The sequence below is a fragment of the Loxodonta africana genome, chromosome 4, assembly GCF_030014295.1.
Source record: "Loxodonta africana isolate mLoxAfr1 chromosome 4, mLoxAfr1.hap2, whole genome shotgun sequence".
Lineage (NCBI taxonomy): Eukaryota > Metazoa > Chordata > Mammalia > Proboscidea > Elephantidae > Loxodonta > Loxodonta africana.
The window spans coordinates 67,641,982-67,664,305 of NC_087345.1; the positions used below are offsets into that span (position 1 = coordinate 67,641,982).

Here is a 22,324-nt window from a genome sequence, read left to right on the forward strand (position 1 = left end):
ACATTGTTTTTTGCTAGGTTAAAATTTCAAATGCTATAAATCATAGTGATTTTTTTTCCCTGTAGTGTTATTTTTGTTGGGTGTCATCAAGTTGATTCCAACTCATAGTGACTCCATGTGATACAGTAGACCTGCCCTATAGGGTTTTTAAGACTGTAATCTTTAAGGGAGCAGATTGCCAGGCCTTTCTCCCATGGAGCCACTGGATGGGTTTGAACTGCCAGCCTTTTGGTTAGCAGCCGAGCACTTAACCATGTTGCTCCAGCAGGGCTCCATGATGCTAAGCTACAGGGAATACAATCACTTAAAAAAGAAAGGAAGGAAGGGAGAGAGAGAGAGACAGTTCTTATAGTTAACCCAAGTTGAAGGTAGAAAGGGTTGCAATTGAAAGTTGTTGGAAGTTCTCAGCAATGGGTTGAAAACGCAGTGAGAAAACCAGGCTGTTTGTACTCAGAAGTCAGAAAAGACTGGAAGTTATCAACTGGGGAGGTCCATGGACACCCAGGGTCCTACTCATCCAGCTGAGGTTCAGGTGACAAGTGCAAGGTAAAAACCCCAGGTCTTTCCAGGGAACTGGGGAACCCCAAAGATCAGTGGACTAAGAACTGTTGGACATTTAGGTGTTTTCCAAATTTTTACTGTTATCAATAATGCTGTGATAAAATTTCTGTGCAAAAATCCTTGTGTACATCTTCACTTCCTGAGGATAAACTCCTGCAAGTAGATTCTCTGGGCCAAGTAGATTCTCATGAGCATTTTTGCTGCTTTTGCAAAAATGCTGTCCAGAATGGCTATGCCAGTTTATAATCCCACAATCAATGTAGGAGAGTATTTGCTTTCCTGCATCCTTGGCTATATTACATTTGGAAAGATAATTTTTTTTTCTATTGAAAATTAAAATAAAATGTGTGCCAATATCATGTGTTTAGAAATTCCATTTAATTTTTCATTTCAGACCTATTATATATTAAGTTTATAGAAAAGTGAATTCATTTTCCATTATATTGGTATGGCCACCAGGGTTTGGTTTGTTTGTATTGATACTCCTGAGTCAAAGTAGAATTGGTCACCAATGCTTTAACTGGTGGGCTTCAGATAGAGGTGATAGGAGGAAAAAAGAAAAGTGGAAAGGGATAAGAAAAAAAAAAAAACATGAAGAAGAAAAGGAAATGAGGGAGAAAGGAAAATGATGGAGGCCAGAGAGGGCCCAGACTCCTCCTGCTCTGCCTGTTCTTGCTCATTTCCTTGGTTAACTGCCCTGTCTGATGTTTTGGGTTCAAATATTTAGCAACTGCAGCTTCCTTTCTCATTAGAGGAGGAAATGAAAGAGTAAGTACAATTATAAACTGAGGAGTAATTACTGGGGCCAAAATGAGAAATCAGCACTGTCTTTTTTTTGTTTTGTTTTTTAAAGGAAAAACCCATGTGTCGCAACTTGCAAGGACATCAGGATTTTAATGTTCTGACCTTCAGACATTAGTCATTCCTTCCTTTTGAACAGTTGCCTGCCTAGTTTTTTTTTTTTTTTTTTTTTTTAACTCATACGCATGTTGTTAATAAACACAGCAGGGCCCTTCAAGCCTATTTAAAGATTCTGAAAATGAATGCATATTGTAATAAGCAGCATTTCTAATGGTTAAAATGTGTATGAATTGGCTAAGTATTTTATCTTTTTCCTCTCAGGACCTTTCCTATTTAAGGGGAGTCACTGAGTTAAAATTTAATGTTAATACTTCTAAGAGGCTTTGATTTTAAGCTGACTGAAAAGGAAGTTTCTCTAGAAATAGATCTAGATTTAAAAAACCTCCAGCAGCAATGGCTCCACCTAACGACCAGAAACTGACGCAGTCTAACAGTGGTTTTGTTTTCAAACTTAGAGGCTGTCATCTGCTTTAAAAATCTCCATAAGGCAAGATGTTTGATATCTCTCATCACCTTACTTAAAAGTGTTCTCATCCTTTTAAGTTATTTAAAGGTATAAATCCAAGTCCATCACATAAAAACATAAATATTAATAAAGTAATTTTTAAAAGTAAGTCATTGTCTATTTTTTAAAAGTAAACTAGAGTCTAGACCAGAGATTTGTCCAGCGTAGGTGAAAAGAATCATTTAATTCAGCGAGGAAAGGTAAATCCTGTGTGACCAGACATGCTGGGGAGGATACCATCAATCAGATTCATCAATCATGACTACATTCTTGTAGGCCAGGTATCAAAAGATTTTAAGCAGGAATTTGACTCTGACCACTAGTTTATATATTTAACAAATACTTATTGGCACAATGCAAGACATTTGACATGTTGCCTGATCAAAACATACATAGTTCCTCCCTTTTTAGAGTTTTCCATCTGTTGCTAGGTGCCTTTGAGTTAGTTCTGACTCACAGCAACCCTATGTACAACAAAATGAAACACTGCCGGCTCCTGCGCCATCCTCACAATCGTTGCTATGTTGGAGCCCATTGTTGCAGCCACTGTGTCAATCCATCTTGTTAAGGGTCTTCTTTTTCACTGGCCCTCTATTTTACCAGGTGTGATGTTCTTCTCCAGGAACTGTACCCTCCTGATTTCATGTCCAAAGTCTCACCATCCTCGCTTCTAAGGAGCGTTCTGTCTGTACTTCTTCCAAGACAGATTTGTTCCTTCTTCTAGCAGTCCATGGTATGTTCTTCGCCAACACTGTAATTCAAGTGCATCGGTTCTTCAGTCTTCCTTATTCCTTGTCCAGCTTTCGTATGCATATGAGGCAATTGAAAATCAGTCTAGTGAAGGAGAAAGACAAGAAACAAGTATATGTATAATTGCACATTATGATGAGGCATTAGAAGAACTGGGTCTCTATAAGTAAGGCTAACAGAGGTCTCTGGACATACAGCTCAACTGCTGAGATCTGCAGGAGGAGTCAATCTAAGCAGAGAGTGGGGAGATCTTCAAAGGCTGACAGAAACTCTGACAGAGACACCATGACTAATGATCACTCGATTACTCAGAGAGCTGCAGTTTGTGGTATGTTAATATTTTCTTGTTCATGTGTGTGTCACTGCATAATATTATATTTTTAATATGGCTGTGTTCTTAGGCCTTTAAGTTGAGAGCTGTGTGATGAAGGGAACTGTCTTCTATTTCTTTTTACTTTTCTGGATTTGGCACGGTGTGCCATATAAGAAAAAATACAAATTAAAAATAAGAGGTTTAAATTCTCCCTCTTGAAAACAAGGGAAGAGGCTTCCCTTTTCCCCTGTTCTTTCAGAATCCACTTTAGTTAATTTGTAACTGTAAATTCTTTGTCACTTTGAAAAGTATGTAAATCAAGGATGTTTCTTCAGGTGCTTGGGAACCATCCTTTTTTGAAATGTAACCATCAAAGATGATCACTATACCTCCCAGCTCCCTGTAAGGAGTTTAACTTCAGGTAACCTAATGATGTTAGGAAATTAGCAATATTATCTTGAAAACATGTTATAGGTTGTATCAGCTTAACTATATAAAGGATAAGATTTCTTTCTAGTTCTACAATCTCTTTATTGAACTGCCCTGTTACCATTGCCTTCCAGTCAATTCTGATTCATAGCAGCCCTGTAGAACTGCCCCATAGGGTTTCCAAGGCTGTAATCTTTATGAAACAGACTGCCACATCCTTCTCACACAGAAAGGCTGGTAACTTCGAACCACCGACCTTTTGGTTTGCAGCCAAGCACTTTAACCACTGTACCACCAAACCAAAAAAACCAAACCCAGTGCTGTCGAGTCAGACTCATAGTGACCCTATAGGACATAGTAGAACTGCCCCATAGAGTTTCCAAGGAGCACCTGGCAGATTCAAACTGCTGACCCTTTGGTTTGCAGCCATAGCGCTTAACCACTACGCCACGGGGGTTTCCAGTGTGCCATCAGGGCTCCTTATACTGGTGTTAATCTGACTAAAAAAAAAAAAAAAAAAATCTGAGTAAACTAGGCCCAAAATGTAGTCACTTGTGCTGAGCCCACATCAGCAAACAGAAACCTGAATTTCAATTGCATGTAAATACCTAACATTTCTAGGAGATGAAATCCAAGTAAATCCATTCAATCCTGGAGACAGAAAGCTATTAGACTTGATTAATCAGGTTAACCTCATTCAAAATTTACCCCCTGATCCCAAAAAAGGACAGAAAATGCTCTCCAGCCAATCCAAAAATTGCCCCATATATCTTCCTTGTTCCTGTTTGTCCATTACAAAAGCCTTTCGAGAGTATCACTCTTTGGAACTCTTGTGTGACTTTTAGACTAGACATTCCATGGTTCATTAACTGAAAAATAAAACTTATGAATTCATACACAAATTTAATATTGTAAAAATTTAATTTTTAACACTGGTTTAATGCTTATTCAATAATAAAACTTTTCTTTCCCTTCCATTTTTATAGAGAAGTTTTCTGGATTGGGAGTAGATTTTGTTTTTTAGTTATTTTTCTCCATCATGGGCTATAAGCCAAAATGTAAAAGCAATCGTGTTATGTTGTTCTTACGTGCCATCAAGGTGGTTCTGACTCATAACAACCCTCTGATTGAGCCCATTGTTGCAGCCACTGTGTCAGTGCATCTCTTCAAGGGTCTTTCTATTTTTCACTGACCCTCTACCTTACCAAGCATGATGCCCTTCTCCAGGGACTGGTCCCCTCTGATAACATGTCCAAAGTACATGAGACCAAGTCTCACTATCCTCACTTGAAAGGAGCATTCTGGCTATATTTCTTCCAAGACAGATTTGTTCATTCTTTTGACAGTCTATGGCATATCCAATATTCTTCGCCAACACCATTCTTCAAATACATCGATTCTTCTTCAGTCTTCAATATTGATTTCCAGCTTTTGCATGCATATGAGGCAATTGAAAACATCATGGCTTAGGTCAGGCGCACCTTAGTCCACAAAGTGACATCTTTGCTTTTCAACACTTGAAAGAGGTCTTTTGTAGTAGATTTGCCCAATGCAATATGTCGTTTGACTATTTGGCTGCTACTTCCATGGGCATTGATTGCGGATCCAAGTAAAATGAAATCCTGACAACTTCAATATTTTCTCCATTTATCATGATGTTGCTTATTGGTCCAGTAGTGAGGATTTTTGTTTTCTTTATGTAGAGGTATAATCTGTACTGAAGGCTGTAGTCTTTGATCTTCAACAGTAAGTGCTTCAAGTCCTCTTCACTTTCTGCGATGAGGTTGTATCATCTGCATATCACAGATTATTCTTCATATAGTGCAGCTTCTCGGATTATCTCTTCAGTATACAGATTGAATAAGTATGGTGAAAGGATACAACCCGGACGCACACCCTTCCTGATTTTAAACCACTCAGTATCCCCTTGTTCTGTTCGAATGACTGCCTCTTGGTCTATGTACAGGTTCCTCATGAGCACAAGTAAGTGTTCTGGAATTCCCATTCTTCTCAGTATTATCCGTAATTTATATGATGCACACAGTCAAACGCCTCTGCGTAGTTAAAAAACATCTTTCCAGTATTTCAGCCAAGATCCTTCTGACATCAGCAGCAATATCCTTCATTCCATGTCCTCTACTGAATCCTGCTTGAATTTCTGGTAGTTCCCTGTTGATGTACTGCTGCAACCATTTTAGAATGATCTTCAGCAATATTTTGCTTGCATGTGATACTAATAATATTGTTTGCCAATTTCCACATTCTGTTGGATCACCTTTCTTTGGAATGGGCACAGACATGGTTCTCTTCCAGTTGGTTGGCCAGGTAGCTCTCTTCCAGATTTCTTGACATAGATGTATGAGCACCTCCAGCGCTTCATCCATTTGTTGAAACATCTCAGTTGGTATTCCATCATTCCTGGAGCTTTGTTTTTTGCCAATGCTTTCAGTGCAGCTTGGACTTCTTCCTTCAATACCATTGGTTCTTGATTATGTGCTTCCTCCTGAAATGGTTGAGCATTGACCGATTCTTTTTGGTACAGTGACTCTGTGTATTCATCTTTTGATACTTCTTGTGTTGTTTAACATTTTGCCCGTAGAATCCTTCAAAATTGCAACTTGAGGCTTGAATTTTTTCTTCTGGTCTTTCAGCTTGAGAAATGCTAAGCGTGTTCTTCCCTTTGGGTTTTCTAACTCTAGGTCTTTGCACATTTCATTATAATAATTTACTTTGTCTTCCTGAGCCACCCTTTGAAATCTTCTGTTCGGCTCTTTCACTTCATTATTTCTTCCATTCATTTCAGCTACTCTACATTCAAGAGCAAGTTTCAGAGTCTCTTCTGACATTCATTTTGGTCTTTTCTTTCTTTCCTGCCTTTCTAATGATCTTTTGCTTTCTTCATGTATGATGTCCTTGATGTCATCCCACAACTCATCTGGTCTTCTGTCATTAGTGTCAATGCGTCAAATCCGTTCTTGAGATGGTCTCTAAATTCAGGTGGAATATACTTAAGGTCGTACTTTAGTTCTTGTGGGCTTGTTTAATTTTCTTCAGCTTCAACTTGAAATTGCATATGAGAAATTGGTGGTCTATTCTGCACTTGGCCCCTTGTTCTGACTGATGATAATCAGTTTTCCCATTGTCTTTCTTCACAGATGTAGTTAATTTGATCCTGTTGTAGCTGTAGCTATAATGGTTTTATTCAGCAAAATGAGATTCTACTTACACTGATACTTCAAAGGATCTTGCTCTTCTCTTTTTATAGAGAATTCTTATTCTCCCAGAGAATTTTCAACATGAAAACATTCAGAATGAATTGGCAGAATTCAAAATGAATTAGGGATATCACAGATATCCCTAATTTAAAATACTCATATTTACAATGAAAATGAAAATTAATTTTTCATCCAGGTCACATTGCTGTATTCATGATTTGTTTATATTGTAATTGCAAATCTTATATTTTTAAAAATGTTCTTAATAAATTCAACCTGAATTTTCCTTCCCCAAAGTCATTCCTTTGCAACCACAGCTTAAATAAGGCTTTCCTGCCTCCTCCCCTCTGTGATGTGAGTATGCATTCACTCCGGGTTAGCACAGAGTCCGAGCCTGTTCTTTCTGAATCAGAGTCTGTCTAGAAGGTAGTCATTGGAGAAGACAATGCTTCTTTTCATAGGCTGGAAGGCAGCAAACTGCATGCCTCCGACCTTAGGTTTGATGGGGGAAATTCTTCATATTGATTAGAAAAGCAGAATACAGAAATGTTTTCCTTTAGTAAAAAGCGTGACTTTAGAAATTATTAAGATTTTTAAACAAAATTTCAAGACATGCTTAAATAAAAAGAATAACTGACTTCTGCACTACAAAAGAGGCGAGGTGGCTAACCCCACCTTTATCCCTAACTGTGTGGTAAGAATGAGCATGAATCCAATTTCCATCTGGAAGTGGACCCAGGGTAGGGCCTGTGCAGCCCCCTACTTATTTACACATTTTTAAGTGGCCCTGGTGGCACAACAGTTAAGTGCTGGGCTGCTAACCGAAAGGTTGATGGTTCGAAACCACTCGGCAGTTCATGGCTCCATGGGAGAAAGACTTGGCAATCTGCTTCCATAAAGATTATAGCCAAGAAAACACTGTGGGGCAGTTCTACTCTCTCACATAGGGTCACTATGAGTGGAAATCCACTTGAGGCACCCAACAACAAGTGTAGCCTGGTTATTTTAGGAAAAAAAAAAAAAGGCCACCTTAATTGCTTGGGCTTTTTTCCGAAAGCAGAAACAAAAGGCCAAATCCAGTTCTTTATCCCACTGTGATATAAGATAACCAGATGTTCACTATTAGGAATAATATTAGAAATTAAAAATTGAGGCCAAGGAAGTAGCCCAGAATGGCCCAAATGTGTTGGTACCTCCCTCTATGCTTAGCCCCAACCCATATTTATTTGTTAAATAATCACATTTATTTATGCATTCATTCATTCATTTAAACTTTCCTGGGAAATTTTGCAGATGGCTTTGACAATTTCTTCCTTCTAAGCCTTTCTCCTTCTGAAACCATGCTTATGTTCTTTCTGGTTCCAGCCATACATCTTGGGTTAAATAGTCTAGTCCTAACATTTTATAATCTCAGCTGTAGGGACTTCAAATAAATTCCTCCTTAAAGCCACAGGATTACCTGGTTCAACTCCTGTACTGTGAAATCTAATCATTCAATATTTTAACAAATGAAATGCAGGGTGGTGGGAGGTAGGGGGTGTGACAGGCTGCAACAATAAAAAAGGTGACCAGGATAGGCTTCATTGAAAATGTGAGGTTTTGAGAGAAGACTCGAAGGAAGTGAGGGTTAGTCAAAGGGATAACTGGGGGAAGAGTTTCCCTGGCAGAGCTGGAGCAAATGTCCTGAGGCAGGAGCATGCCCAGAATGTTGAAAGGCCAGCATGGAGGCCAGTGTGGCTAGAGCAGAGGAGGGGTAAAAAGTGAGAGGAGACAAGGTGAGAGAAAGGTTATATACCAAACAGCCCCTGAGGCTACTGTAAAGACTTTGGCCTTGTGAGGGAATTGGGGGAGCCACTGCAGGGTTTTGAGCAGAGTGGTGACATGACAGGACCACTCTGGCTGCTGTGTTGGGAACAGACCATGGGGAGCAGGGAAAAAGATAGATCCATAGGAGGCTATTGCAGTAGCAGTTGAAATGATACAAAAGCTTGGATTCTGGACATATTTGTAAGGAAGAACCAGTCGAACTTCTTGACAGATTGGGTATGAAATGTGAGAGAAAGAGAAATGTCCATAATGACTCCAAACTTCTCCACATGAGCAAATGGTAAGATAAAGTGAAAGGGGTGGGTTTGGGGGTTGGGGTGGGGGGAGATGCATTCAGTTTTGGGCATGTTGATTTTGTGATTTCTATTATGACTTCCTAGTAGAGAGGTTGAGCAGATCATTGGATAAAGTCATATATGAGATACCCCAGTCTTATTGCCCCATCTGTCCTCCTTGTCCCTCCACTAAACCTCAAGGCTCTAGCAGGCTGGGGAGGTCTGGAAATTCAAGGATCCTAACAAAAGGCTTTGAAGTCTCTGGGTGGTGCAAATGGTTAACACACTTGGTTGCTAAACAAAAGCTTGTAGGTTTGAGTCCACCCAGAGAAGCCTTGGAAGAAAAACCTGGCAATCTACTTCCAGAAAAAACCAGCCAGAAGCACAGTTCTACTCTGATACACATGGGGTCATCATGAGATGGAACCAACTGATTTTTTTTTTTTTAAACATAAGACCTGCTTTAAGCCAAGCAACTCAAACAGGGAGAAAGGACAGCTTAGGGGTGGAAGGCTATGGGTCCGTTTCTGTGGTGAGCCTGCAGTGCTGGGAGCACCCAGCTCTGAGGTTAAGAGAAAGGTCTTTGTGGAGATGGCTCCACAGGACACTAGATTGGAGTTGTTACTGGGTTGAACTAAGATTCCTGCCTTCTAAACTCAGCTTCCACTTGCAGAAATTATTGAATGCCAAAACTAAACGTTACACCCAAAGGATAACAAATGCCATAACTCGAAGGAAGATAAAGGATGTCAACAGTCCTATGGAGTGTGAGCATTACCCCTAGGGCAACTCTAACTTCCTATGGTTTTATGTAAGTCCTGGAACATTATTTAAATCACCATAAAATCAACCTTCACATTGATGCCCAGTTCCAGAACTTAGGCATCACCCTACTGTCTGTCTTAGTTATCTAGTGTTGCTATAACAGAAATGAATTTTCTCACAGTTTAGGAGGCTAGAAGTCTGAATTCAGGGCACCGACTCTAGGGGAAGGCTATCTCTCTCTGTCAGCTCTGGGGAAAGGTTGTTGTCTCTTCAGTTTCTGCCTTCTGTTTCCTTGGAGATCACTATGTGTTTGGCATCAATCTTCCCCTGGGTCTAGGAGGTTCTCAGCACAGGGACCCTGGGTCTAAAGGACACGCTCTGCTCCTAACTTCTTTCTTGGTGATGGTGAGATCCTTCCCCTCTCTGGTTGCTTCTCTCTCCTTTTATCTTTTGTAAGATAAAAGGTATGACCTGCGTAAGTGTATGACTTGAGATGCACCCTCCTTTAAGGCTGTGACTCAAGATACATCACACTCTGATCCTGTCTCATTAACATATTGTTATGTTGTTCTTGTTAGGTGCCATCAAGTCAGTTCCTCCTCTAGTGACCCTATAGTACAGAAAACTGCCCCATGGGATTTCCAAGGAGTGGCTGGTGGATTTGAACTGCTGACCTTTTGGTTAGCAGCCGAGCTCTTAACCACTATGCCACCAGGACTCCATTAACATACAGAGGTTAGGATTTACATCACAAAATGGAGGATAATTATATCAGATCACAAAATGGAAGGCAACCATGCAATATTGGGAATCATGGCCTAGCCAAGTTGACACACATTTTGGAGGGACACAATTCAATTCATGACATTGTCACTAGTGATAGTGCTTTTCTCGACTTGAAGTACAACTGGGAGAAAAACTGGAGTAAAATGGTGACTGAATAGGTGTCAGGCTGTGGCTAGGGCAAGAACAATATTGGGTAATTGGGGGAGAATACCAATGAGGTCTAGCACTGGAAGTTAGACCAATGACCATAGTCAGGATGGTATGAGGCAAGGGAGGCCACCTCCTACTTGATTGGAAGGTTTGACCCTGGTTAGAACTGGCTCATCCACCCCTGGTCAGCACTAGCCCCAGGTTGAACCAATGGACTCCATCATCGATCAGTCCGTATGTCCATGTACACTGGCCCACCTCCTGCCCCCACTCCCCACCCTCAGAGTTTGGTAGTCTACGGAATGGAAGGATGGCTGGAGCCAAGCTAGCCACTAGTGTTTTTGTTGGTTTTTTTTTTTTTTTTTAGCATTTTAAAAAAATTGTGCTTTAAGTGAAAGTTTACAAATCAAGTCAGTCTCATACAAAAATTTATATATACCTTCCTGTGTACTACTAGTTGCTCTCCCCCTAATGAGACAGCACTCTCCTCCTCTCCACCCTGTATTCCCCATATCCACTGAGCCAGCTCCTGTCCCCCCTCTGCCTTCTCATATCACCTCCAGACAGGAGCTGCCCACATAGTCTCATGTGTCTACTTAAGCCAAGAAGCTCACTCCTCACCGGTATAATTTTCTGTGTTATAGTCCATTCCAGTCTCTGTCTGAAGAGTTGACTTTTGGGAATAGTTCCAGTCTTGGGCTGACGAAAGGTCTGGGGACCATGAACTCTGGAGTCCTTCTACTCTCAGACCATTAAGTCTAGTCTTTTTATGAGAATTTAAGGTCTGCATCCCACTGTTCTCCTGCTTCGTCAGGGATTCTCTGTTGTGGTCCCTGTCGGGGCAGTCATCAGTTGTAGCCAGGCACCATCTAGTTCTTCTGGTCTCAGTCTGATGTAGTCTCTGGTTTATGTGGCCCCTTCTGTCTCTTGGGCTCATAATTACCTTGTGTCCTTGGTGCTGTTCATTCTGCTTTGCTCCAGGTGGGTTAAGACCAATTGATGCATCTTAGATGGCTGCTTGCGAGCATTTAAGACCCCAGATGCCACTTTCCAAAGTGGGATGCAGAATGTTTTCTTCATAGATTTTATTATGCCAATTGACTTAGATATCCCCTGAAACCATGGTGTCCAAACCCCCATCCCTGCTACTCTGGCCTTCAAAGCGTTTGGTTGTATTCAGGAAACTTGTTTTGGGTTTAGTCCCGTTGTGCTGACCTCTCCTGTATTGTGTGTTGTCTTTCCCTTCACCTAAAATAGTTCTTGTCTATTATCTAATTAGTGAATTCCCCTCTCCTTCCCTCCTTCCTTGCCCTTAAAACCATCAAAGAATATTTTCTTCTGTGTTTAAACTAGTTCTTGAGTTCTTATAATAGTGGTCTCATACAATATTTGTCCTTTTGCAACTGACTAATTTCACTCAGCATAATGCCTTCCAGATTCCTCCATGTTATGACATGTTTCACGGATTCATCATTGTTCTTTATCATTGTGTTATATTCCGTGGTGTGAATATACCATAATTTATTTATCCATTCATCCATTGATGGGCACCTTGGTTGCTTCCATCCTTTTGCTATTGTAAACAGTGCTGCAATGAACATGGGTGTGCATATTATCTGTTCCTGTAAAGGATTTTATTTCTCTAAGATATATTCTAAGGAGTGGGATTGCTGGATTGTATGGTAGTTCTATTTCTAGCTTTTTAAGGAAGTGCCAAATCTATTTCCAAAATGGTTGTGTCATTATACATTCCCACCAGCAGTGTAAAAGTGTTCCACTTTCCACAACCTCTCCAACATTTATTATTTTGTGTTTTTTGAATTAATGCCAGCCTTGTTGAGGTTAGATGGTATCTCATTGTAGTTTTGATTTGTGTTTCTTTCATAGCTAATTATCCTGTATCTGTTAGCAGCCTAAATGTCTTCTTTGGTGAAGTGTCTGTTCATATCCTTTGCCCATTTTTTAATTGGGTCATTTGTCTTTTTGTTGTTGAGTTTTTGCAGCATCATGTAGATCTAGAGATCAGTCGCTGATCAGAACTGTTACGGGCAAAAACTTTTTCCCAGTCTGTCGGTAATCTTTTTACTCTTTTGGTGAAGCCTTTGGAAGAGCATAGGTGTTTGATTTTTAGGAGCTCCCGTTATCTAGTTTCTCTTCTGGTGTTTGTGCATTGTTTGTAATGTTTTTATACTGTTTATGTTGCATATTAAGGACCCTAGGGTGGTCCCTATTTTTTCTTCCATGATGTTTATCGTTTTAGATTTTATATTTAGGTCTTTGATCAATTTGGAATTAGTTTTTGTGCATAGTGTGAGGTATGGGTCTTGTTTCATTTTTTTGCAGATGGCTATCCAGTTATGCCAGCACCATTTGATAAAGAGACTGTCTTTTCTCAATTTAACTGACTTTAGGCCTTTGTCAAATATCAGCTGCTCATGTGTGGATGGATTATGTCTGGATTCTCAATTCTGTTCCATTGGTCTATGTATCTGTTGTTGTACCAGGACCAGGCTCTTTTGACTACTGTGGCAGTATAATAGGTTCTAAAATCAGGTTGCATGAGGCCTCCCACTTTGTTCTTCTTTTTCGATAATGCTTTACTTATCCAGGTCCTCTTTCCCTTCCATGTGAAGTTGGTAATTTGTTTCTCCATCTCATTAAAAAAAGTCATTGGAGGGAATACTCCAAACTCATTCTATGAAGCCAGCATATCCCTGATACCAAAACCAGGTAAAGACACCACACAAAAAAGAAAATTACAGACCTATATTCCTCATGAACTTATATGCAAAAATCTTTAACAAAATTCTAGCCAATAGAATTCAACAACATATTGAGAAAATAATTGACCATGAACAAGTGAGATTCATACCAGGTATGCAGGGATGGTTCAACATTAGAAAAACAGTTAATGTAATCCATCACATAAATAAAACAAAAGACAAGAACCACATGATCTTATCAAGTGATGCAGAAAAGGCATTTGACAAAGTTCAACACCCATTCATGATAAAAACTCTCAACAAAATAGGAACAGAAGGAATATTGCTCAACATAATAAAGGGCACTTATACAAAGCCAATAGCCAACATCATCCTACATGGACAGAGTCCGAAAGCATTCCCCTTGAGAATAGGAACCAGACAAGGGTGCCCTTTATCACCCCTCTTATTGAACACTGCGCTGGATGTCCTAGCCAGAGCAATTAGGCTAGATAAACAAATAAAGGGCATCCAGATTGGTACGGAAGAAGTAAAAGTATCTCTATCTGCAGATGACATGATCTTATACACAAAAAACCCTGAAGAATCCTCAAGAAAACTACCAAAACTAATAGAAGAATTCAGCAGAGTATCAGGATACAAGACATACAAAAATCAGTTGTATTCTTCTACACCAACAAAAAGAACTTCGAAGAGGAAATCACCAAATCAATGCCATTTACAGTAGCCCCTGAGAAGATAAAATGTTTAGGAATAAATCTTACCAGAGATGTAAAAGACCTTATCAAAGAAAACTACAAGACGCCACTGCAAGAAACCAAAAGAGACCTATGTAAGCGGAAAAACATACCTTCCTCATGGGTAGGAAGACTTAACATTGTAAAAATGTTTATTCTACCAAAAGCCATCTATAGATACAATGCAATTCCAATACAAATTCCAACGACATTTTTTGATGAGATGGAGAAAAAAATCACCAACTTCACACAGAAGGGAAAGAGGCCACAGATAAGTAAAGCATTACTGAATAGGAAGAACAAAGTGGGAGGCCTCACTCTACCTGATTTTACAACCTATTGTACTGCCACAGCAGTCAAAACAGCCTGGTATTGGTACAACAGATATATAGACCAATGGAACAGAATTGAGAATCCAGGCATAAATCTATCCATATATGAGCAGCTGATATTTGACAAAGGCCCAAAGTCAGTTAAATGGGGAAAAGATAGTCTGTTTAACAAATGGTGCTGGCATAACTGGATATCCATCTGCAAAAAAATGAGACAAGACCCATATGTCACGCCATGCACAAGAACAAACTCAAAATGGATCAAAGACCTAAATATAAAATCTAAAACAATAAAGATAACGGAAGAAAAAATAGGGAAAACTCTAGGAACACTAATACATGGCATAAACAGTACATAAAACATTACTAACAAGGCAGAAGAGAAACTAAATAACTAGGAGCTTCTTCAAAAATCAAACACCTATGCTCATCCAAAGACTTCACCAAAAGAGTAAAATGATTACCTACATACTGGGAAAAAGTTTTTAGCTATGACATTTCCGATCAGCATCTGATCTCTAAAATCTACATGATACTGGAAAAATTCAACTACGAAAAGACAAATGACCCGATTAAAAAATGGGCAAAGTATATGAACAGGCACTTCACTAAAGAAGACATTCACTCACGATCATTAGCCATTAGAGAAATGCAAATCAAAACTACAATGAGATTCTATCTCACTCCAACAAGGCTGGCATTAATCCAAAAAACACAAAATAATAATGTTGGAGAGGTTGTGGAGAGACTGGAACCCTTATACACTGCTAGTCGGAATGTAAAATGGTACAACCACTTTGGAACTTGATTTGGCGCTTCCTTAAAAAGCTAGAAATAGAACTACCATATGATCCATCAATCCCACTCTTTGGAATATATCCTAGAGAAATAATATCCTTTACATGAACAGATAATATGCACACACATGTTCATTGCAGCACTGTTGACAATAGCAAAAAGACAGAAGCAACCAAGGTGCCCATCAACAGATGAATGGATAAATAAATTATGGTATATTCATACCAGCGAATACTACGCAATGATAAAGAACAATGATGAATTCATGAAACATCTCATAACATGGAGAAATCTGGAAGGTGTTATGCTGAGTGAAATTAGTCACTTGCAAGAGGACAAATATTGTATGAGACCACTCTTATAAGAACTCGAGAAATAGTTTATACAGAGAGGAAAATATTCTTTGATGGTTATGAGAGTGTGGAGAGAGGGAGGGAGAAAAGGGGGTTTTCAGTAATTAGATAGTAGATAAGAACTATTTAAGGTGAAGGGAAAGACAACACACAATACAGGAAAGATCAGCATAACTGGACTTAAAAAAGCAAAGAAGTTTCCTGAATAAACTGAACGCTTCAAAGGCTAGTGTAGCAGGGGCGGTGGTTTGGAGACCATGGTTTCAGGGAACATCTCAGTCAATTGGCATAATAAAATCTATCTAGGAAACATTCTGCATCCCACTTTCGACAGCAGCGCCTGGGGTCTTAAATGCTACGAAATGGCCATCTAAAATGCATCAATTGGTCCCAACCCACCTGGAGCAGAGAAGAATGAAGAACACCAAAGATGTAAGGTAATTATGAGCCCAAGAGACAGAAAGAGCCACATAAACCAGAGACTACATCAGATTGAGACCAGAAGAAGTAGATGGTGCCCGGCTACAACCGATGACTGCCCTGACAGGGAACACAACAGAGAACCCCTGAGGGAGCAGGAGAGCAGTGGGATGCAGACCCCAAATTCTCGTAAAAAGACCAGACTTAATGGTCTGACTGAGTCTAGAAGGACTCCGGAGTTCATGGTTCCCAGACCTTCTGTTAGCCGAAGACAGGAACCATTCCCAAAGCCAACTCTTCAGACAGGGATTGGACTGGACTATGGGATAGAAAATGATACTGGTGAAGAGTGAGCTTCTTGGCTCAAGAAGACACATGAGACTATGTGGGCGAGATCTGTCCGGAGGGGAGATGAGAGGGCAGAGGGGGTCAGAAGCTGGCCGACTGGACATGAATAGAGGGAGTGGAGGAAAGGAGTGTGCTGTCTCATTAGGAGAGTAACTAGGAGTATATAGCAAGGTGTATATAAATTTTTGTATGAGAGTCTGACTTGATTTATAAACTTTCACTTAAAGCACAATAAATTTTTTTTTTAATGTCATTGGAATTTAGATTGGAATTGTGTTGTATCTATAGATTGCTTTAGGTAGAATAGACATGTTTACAATGTTGAGTCTTCCTATCCATGAGGAAAGTATGTTTTTCCACGTACGTAGGTCTCTTTTGGTTTCTTACAGTGGTATCTTGTAGTTCTCTTTGTATAGGTCTTTTACATCTCTGGTTAGATTTATTCCTAAGTATTTTATCTTCTTGGAGACTATCATAAATGGTTTTGATTTGGTAATTTCCTCTTCAACATCCTCGTTGTTTGTGTAGAGGAATGCAGCTGATTTTTGTATGTTTATCTTGTATCCTGATTCTCTGCTGAACTCTTCTATTAGTTTCAGTAGTTTTCTTGAGGATTCCGTAGGGTTTTCTGTGTATAAGATCATGTCATCTGCAAATAGAGATACTTTTACTTCTTCCTTACCAATCTGGATGTCCTTTATTTATCTAGCCTAATTGCTCTGGCTAGGACCTCTTGCCCAGTGTTGAATAAAAGTGGTGATAAAGGGCATCCTTGTCTGGTTCCTATTCTCAAGGGAATGTTTTCAGACTCTCTCCATTTAGGATGATGTTGGCTGTTGGCTTTGTATAAATGCCGTTTATTATGTTGAGGAATTTTCCTTCTATTCCTATTTTGCAGAGAGTTTTTATCATGAATGAGTGTTGGACTTTGTCAAATGCCTTTTCTGCATCACTTGATAAGATCATGTGGTTCTTGTCTTTCCACCCACCTTGTCTTTAGTTTTATTTATATGATGGAATACATTAATTGTTTTTCTAATGTTGAACCATCCCTGCATACCTGGTTTGAATCCTACTTGGTCATGGTGAGTTACTTTTTTTGATATGTTGTTGAATTCTATTGGCTAGAATTTTGTTGAGGATTTTTGCATCTAAGTTCATGAGGGATATAGGTCTGTAATTTTCTTTTTTGTGTGGTGTCTTTACCTGGTTTTGGTATCAGGGAATGCTGGCTTCATAGGAGTATTCCATCCTTTTCTATGCTGTGAAATACCTTTCGCAGTAGTGGTGTTCACTTTTGTCTGAAAATTTGGTAGAATTCTTCAGTGAAGCCATCAGGGCTAGGGCTTTTTTTTTTGTTGTTGTTGGGAGTTTTTAAATTACCTTTTCAATCTCTTCTTTTGTTATGAGTTTATTTAGTTTCTCTACCTCTGTGTTAGTTTAAGTAGGTAGTGTGTTTCTAGAACATTATCCAATTCTAGGTTTTCGAATATGTTTGAGTACAATTTTTCATAGTAATCTGAAATAATTCTTTTAATTTCAGTTGGATCTATTGTGATATTGCCTATCTCATTTCTTATTCAGGTTACTTGCTTAATTTATCGTTTTTCTTTCGTCAGTTTGGCCGACGTTTTATCAATTTTGTTAATTTTTTCAAAGAACCAGCTTTTGGTCTTGTTAACTTTTTCAGTTGTTTTTCTGTTCTCTATTTTATTTAATTCTGCTCTAATTTTTATTATTTGTTTACTTCTGGTGCTTGAGGATTTCTTTTGTTGCTCTCTTTCTACTTGTTCAAGTTGTAGGGGATAGCTCTTTGATTTGGGGACTTTGTTCTTTTTGGATGTGTGCATTTATTGGTATAAAGTGACCTGTGACCACTGCTTTAGCTGTGTCCCAAAGGTTCTGATAGGGAGTGTTTTCATTTTCATTGGATTCTATGAATTTCTTTATTCCATTCTTAATTTCTTGTATAACCCAATTGTTTCTGAACAGGGTGTTTTCAGTTTCCAAGTGTTTGATTTCTTTTCCCTGCTTTTTCTGTTTCTGATTTCTACTTTTATGGCCTTATGGTCAGAGAAGATGCTTTGTAATATTTTGACATTATAGATTCTGTTAAGATTTGCTTTATGACCTATTATGTGGTCTATTCTAGAGAATGTTCCATGTGCATTGGAAAAGAAAGTATACTTGGCTGCTGTTGGGTGGAGTGTTCTGTATATGTGTATGAGGTCAAGTTTGTTGATTGTGGCATTTAGATCTTCCGTGTCTTTACTGAGCTCCTTTTTGGATGTTCTGTCCTTCACCAAAAGTGGTATGTTGAAGTCTCCTACTATTGTTTTGGAACTGTCTATCTCACTTTTCAATGCTGTTAGAGTTTGTTTTACGTATCTTGAAGCCCTGTTCTTAGGTGCATAAATATTTAATATGGTTATATACTCCTGGTATATTGTCCCTTTAATTGTTATATAGTGTGCTTCCTTATCCTTTGTGGTGGATTTGACTTTAAAGTCTATTTTGTCAGAAATTAATATTGTCGCTCCTGCTCTTTTTTGATTGTTGTTTGCTTGATATATTTTTTCACATTTTGATTTTCAGTTTGTGTCTTTAAGTCTAAGGTATGTCTTTTGTAGGCAGCATATAGATGGATCGTGTGTTTTTTATCTATTCTACCACTCTCTGTCTCTTTATTGGTGCATTTAGTCCATTTACATTCAGCATAATTATGGATAGGTATGAGTTCAGTGCTGTCATTTTGATGTCTTTTTTTGTGTTTTTGAGTTTCTTTTTCCTTTTTTTTGTGCTGAGTTGTTTTTCTGTATATATCATCTTTCACTCTTTTTCATTGTTGTTGATTTTGTTTTTGCTCAGACTTTATTTTTGTCTTGTGTTTTATTTCGATTTGTAGCATTGTTAGTTTCCTTTGTGGTTACCTTAATATTTACCCCTATTTTTTATAAGTTTAAACCTAACTTTTATTTCTTTATATTGCCCTGATTTCCTCTCCATATGAAAGACTTATGACTACATTCTTTAGTCTCTCTGTATTGATTTAATGTCATCGTGTTTTACATAATGACATCGTTTTCTCCCTGTTTTGAACTTTTTTTTAATCTTGATTATTTTTGTGATTTCCCTATCTGTGTTGACATCCGGTTGCTCTGTCCTTTGTTCTTGTCTTGAGTTGATATCTGATATTATTGATTTTCCAACCAGATGACTCCCTTTAGTATTTCTTGTAGTTTTGGCTTGGTTTTTGCAAATTTTCTAAACTTCTGTTTATTCAGAAATGTACTAATCTTGCCTTCATATTTGAGAGACAGTTTTGCTAGATATGATTCATGGTTGGCAATTTTTTTCCTTCAATGCTTCATATATGTCATCTCATTGCCTTCTTGCCTGCATGGTTTCTGCTGAGTAGTTCAAGCTTATTCTTATTGACTCTCCTTTGTAGGTGAGTTTTCATTTATCCCTAGTCACTCTTAAAATTCTCTCTTTATCTTTGGTTTTGGCAAGTTCGATTATAATCTGTCTTGGTGGCTTTCTTTTGGGATTAACCTTATGTGGGGTTCCATGAGCATCTTGGATAGATACCTTCTCATTTTCATGATATCAGGGAACTTTTCTGCCAACAATTCTCTCTGTATTTTCTGTTCTTCCTCCCTGTTCTGGTACTGCAATCACTTGTAGGTTATTTCTCTTGATAGGGTCCCACATGATTCTTAGGGTTTCTTCATTTTTAAATATTTTTTATCAGATTTTTCTTCAAATATATTGGTGTCAAGTGTTTTGTCTTCAAACTCACTAATTCTGCCTTCCATTTTCTCCTTTCTTCTCCTCTGACTTTGTATTGAGTTGTTAATTCTGAAATTTTGTTAACCTGAATTTCTGATTGCTGCCTCTCTATGGTTTTGTTGTAGGTTATTAAATTTTTCATTGTTATTGAATAACTTTCTTAATGTCCTTAACTGCTTTATCTGTGCGTTCCATGGCTGTTTGGCATTTTGCCTGATCTCCTTTCTGATCTCTTGAGGAGTTCTGTATGTTAATCTTTTGTATTCTACCTCTGGTAATTCCAGAAAAACACCTCCGTCCAGAAGATTCCTTGATTCTTTGTTTTGAGAGCTTCTTGAAGCAATCATGGTCTACTTCTTTATTTGATTTGACTGTTTTCTCTGAGCCATCTATAAGTTATTGTAATAATTTGTTTTATGTTCACTTACTGTATCCCAGTTTCTTGCTTTGTTTTGTTTTGATATGGCCAAATAGGCTACTTGAGTGAGCTAGCTTGACTGTGCCTTTGAAGCTCTAACATCCTGTCACTAGATGGCTAAAGCTGTTACCAGGTATATGACCCTAGAAGTCCATTCACTTTTCTTGTATGGATTCAGCTCAGGTGTCCAGGTTGTCAGTCACCAAGTGTGTGGTGCAGGCTCTGTCCTGCAGTCTTAGAGGGGCAGGGGTGATTGGTGTAGGCACAGGTATCTGGTTGCAGCAGGGGGTCATGCTCTGAGCAAGGCAGGGGTCTGACAACCATCCCCTGTCTGTGAGGAAACCACATCTCTGTTCCCTAGACAACACAGGTGGGTGTGTTCTACAGCCAGACCATGGGCACCCAGTGCTTTTGGTTGTAAGAACTGGGAAGCTCCATTTATCCTTGGACCCCTGTCATTGGTGGCTCAGTGATATGGGTGGAGCCACCAGTCCTCAGACCCCTAATGTGGGTAGGTGAGGACCCTGTTTAATAGGCAAAGCAGTGTCACATGTCAAAAACCCGCCTCTCCACTGCACAGCTGAAACAGTTGAAGTCAGATCTCAGGCACATACACCACTGCAGTCTGCCAACAAGGGCCTAACTCTTGAAATGGGCCCACACAGGTCCATGCAGGGGTAAAAGTTATGCAAAGTCCACAGGCTGTACCTGGACAGGAGGCGCTTCTGCCCTGAGTCCCCCACTTAGGGGAGCCAGCAGATTATCTTTTCCCCCAGTTGTTAATTTCTTCCTTCTCCAAGGCCGGGAGAATGGCTCAAGCCATGCAGCAGGACCTATCTCTTGCCCAGGTAAGTTGACAGCCACTGAAGCTGGCTTGGGGGCTGGGATCGCGGTAAATTAGATACAAGTACTTAGAACAAAGAGCTCTGTTCGATTCTGGAGGTGTGAGTAGGCTGTGTGCCTTGCTGTCTCTCCCTGAGGAAACCACGTCCCAAACACTACTGCCACCCCTGCCTCGGTTGCACCAGAGGATCATGCCTGAGGGGCACTGGTTCCTGCCGTGTCAGGTCCAGGGACTCCTCACTGCTTCTAAACTGTCTCTCCCTCCCCCTGCTGCTCAGCCCTATTTCGTAACTTTGCCTATGATATTCAGTGCTCCTAGCTTGTCATATATTTAATTATTTCACTTTTTTGGAGGGGGAGGTCTTTGTTGTAAGAGGGATCACCAGAAGCATCTGACTACTCGGCCACCTTGCCCCGCCTTGTGTTTTTGTTTTTAACAAGCTAAATTTATTTGTTGCTTCCTGAGTTTTAAAGTCCAGCAGATAGAGCCAGTCCTCCATCCTTACCTCTTTTTACTCCAAAATGCTCATTGGCTTGTTCCAGCTGCAAGTAACAAAAGTGGCTCGAACAAATAGGGGTTTATTTTTCACCTATAACAAGAAGCCTGGAGGCAGCCAGCTGCTACATTTTTTAAGCAGCTCAGCACGTTCTTATCAGGTTCTCTTTACATCTCCTTTACAGTCATAAGATGACCAGCACGATTCTAGACACCATGGCTACATTCAAGGCAGAAAGAAGAGGGAAAGAGGCACTATTAGCCACAACCATCCAGTATACTAGGAAAGCAAAAACTTCTCCAGAAATCCTCAGTAGACCTTCAGATATGTTTCACAGGTGAGATGTCACATGACCACCAAGGCGAGCTTGTAAAAAGTGTGGCAGTGGGTTTTTTTTAGTCTATAGAGTGGAGGTGTAGAATGGGTGTTTGGGTAGGAAACCAAATGTGTCTTCCACAGCATTCTTGTTTCTTTTGGCATAATTTTTGTTAAAGTCTATAAAACATTCTGATTTGAACAAATATGGCCAATATATCACTCTACAATTCTCCAAGAACCTTCGTCCAAAACAAATAGTCTTGCTTCTGAACTCCAGGCAGAGAAAGACCTGCAGAGTCTGATCATTC

General features: G+C 39.4%; 1 long non-coding RNA gene across 2 annotated transcripts in view; it reads left to right on the forward strand.

Annotated features, from left to right (window-relative positions):
• Positions 1-22,324, forward strand: part of LOC111753011 (uncharacterized) — a 35,114-nt gene that overhangs the window by 11,818 nt on the left and 972 nt on the right. The window contains exons 1-2 of one of the 2 annotated variants that reach the window (XR_002787870.2): positions 1,539-3,005; positions 21,883-22,035. This is a non-coding gene — a long non-coding RNA (uncharacterized LOC111753011). Of the gene's footprint in view, positions 1-1,538; positions 3,006-21,882; positions 22,036-22,324 lie in introns of those variants that run through there. The other variant, XR_002787869.2, reaches the window with a different exon arrangement.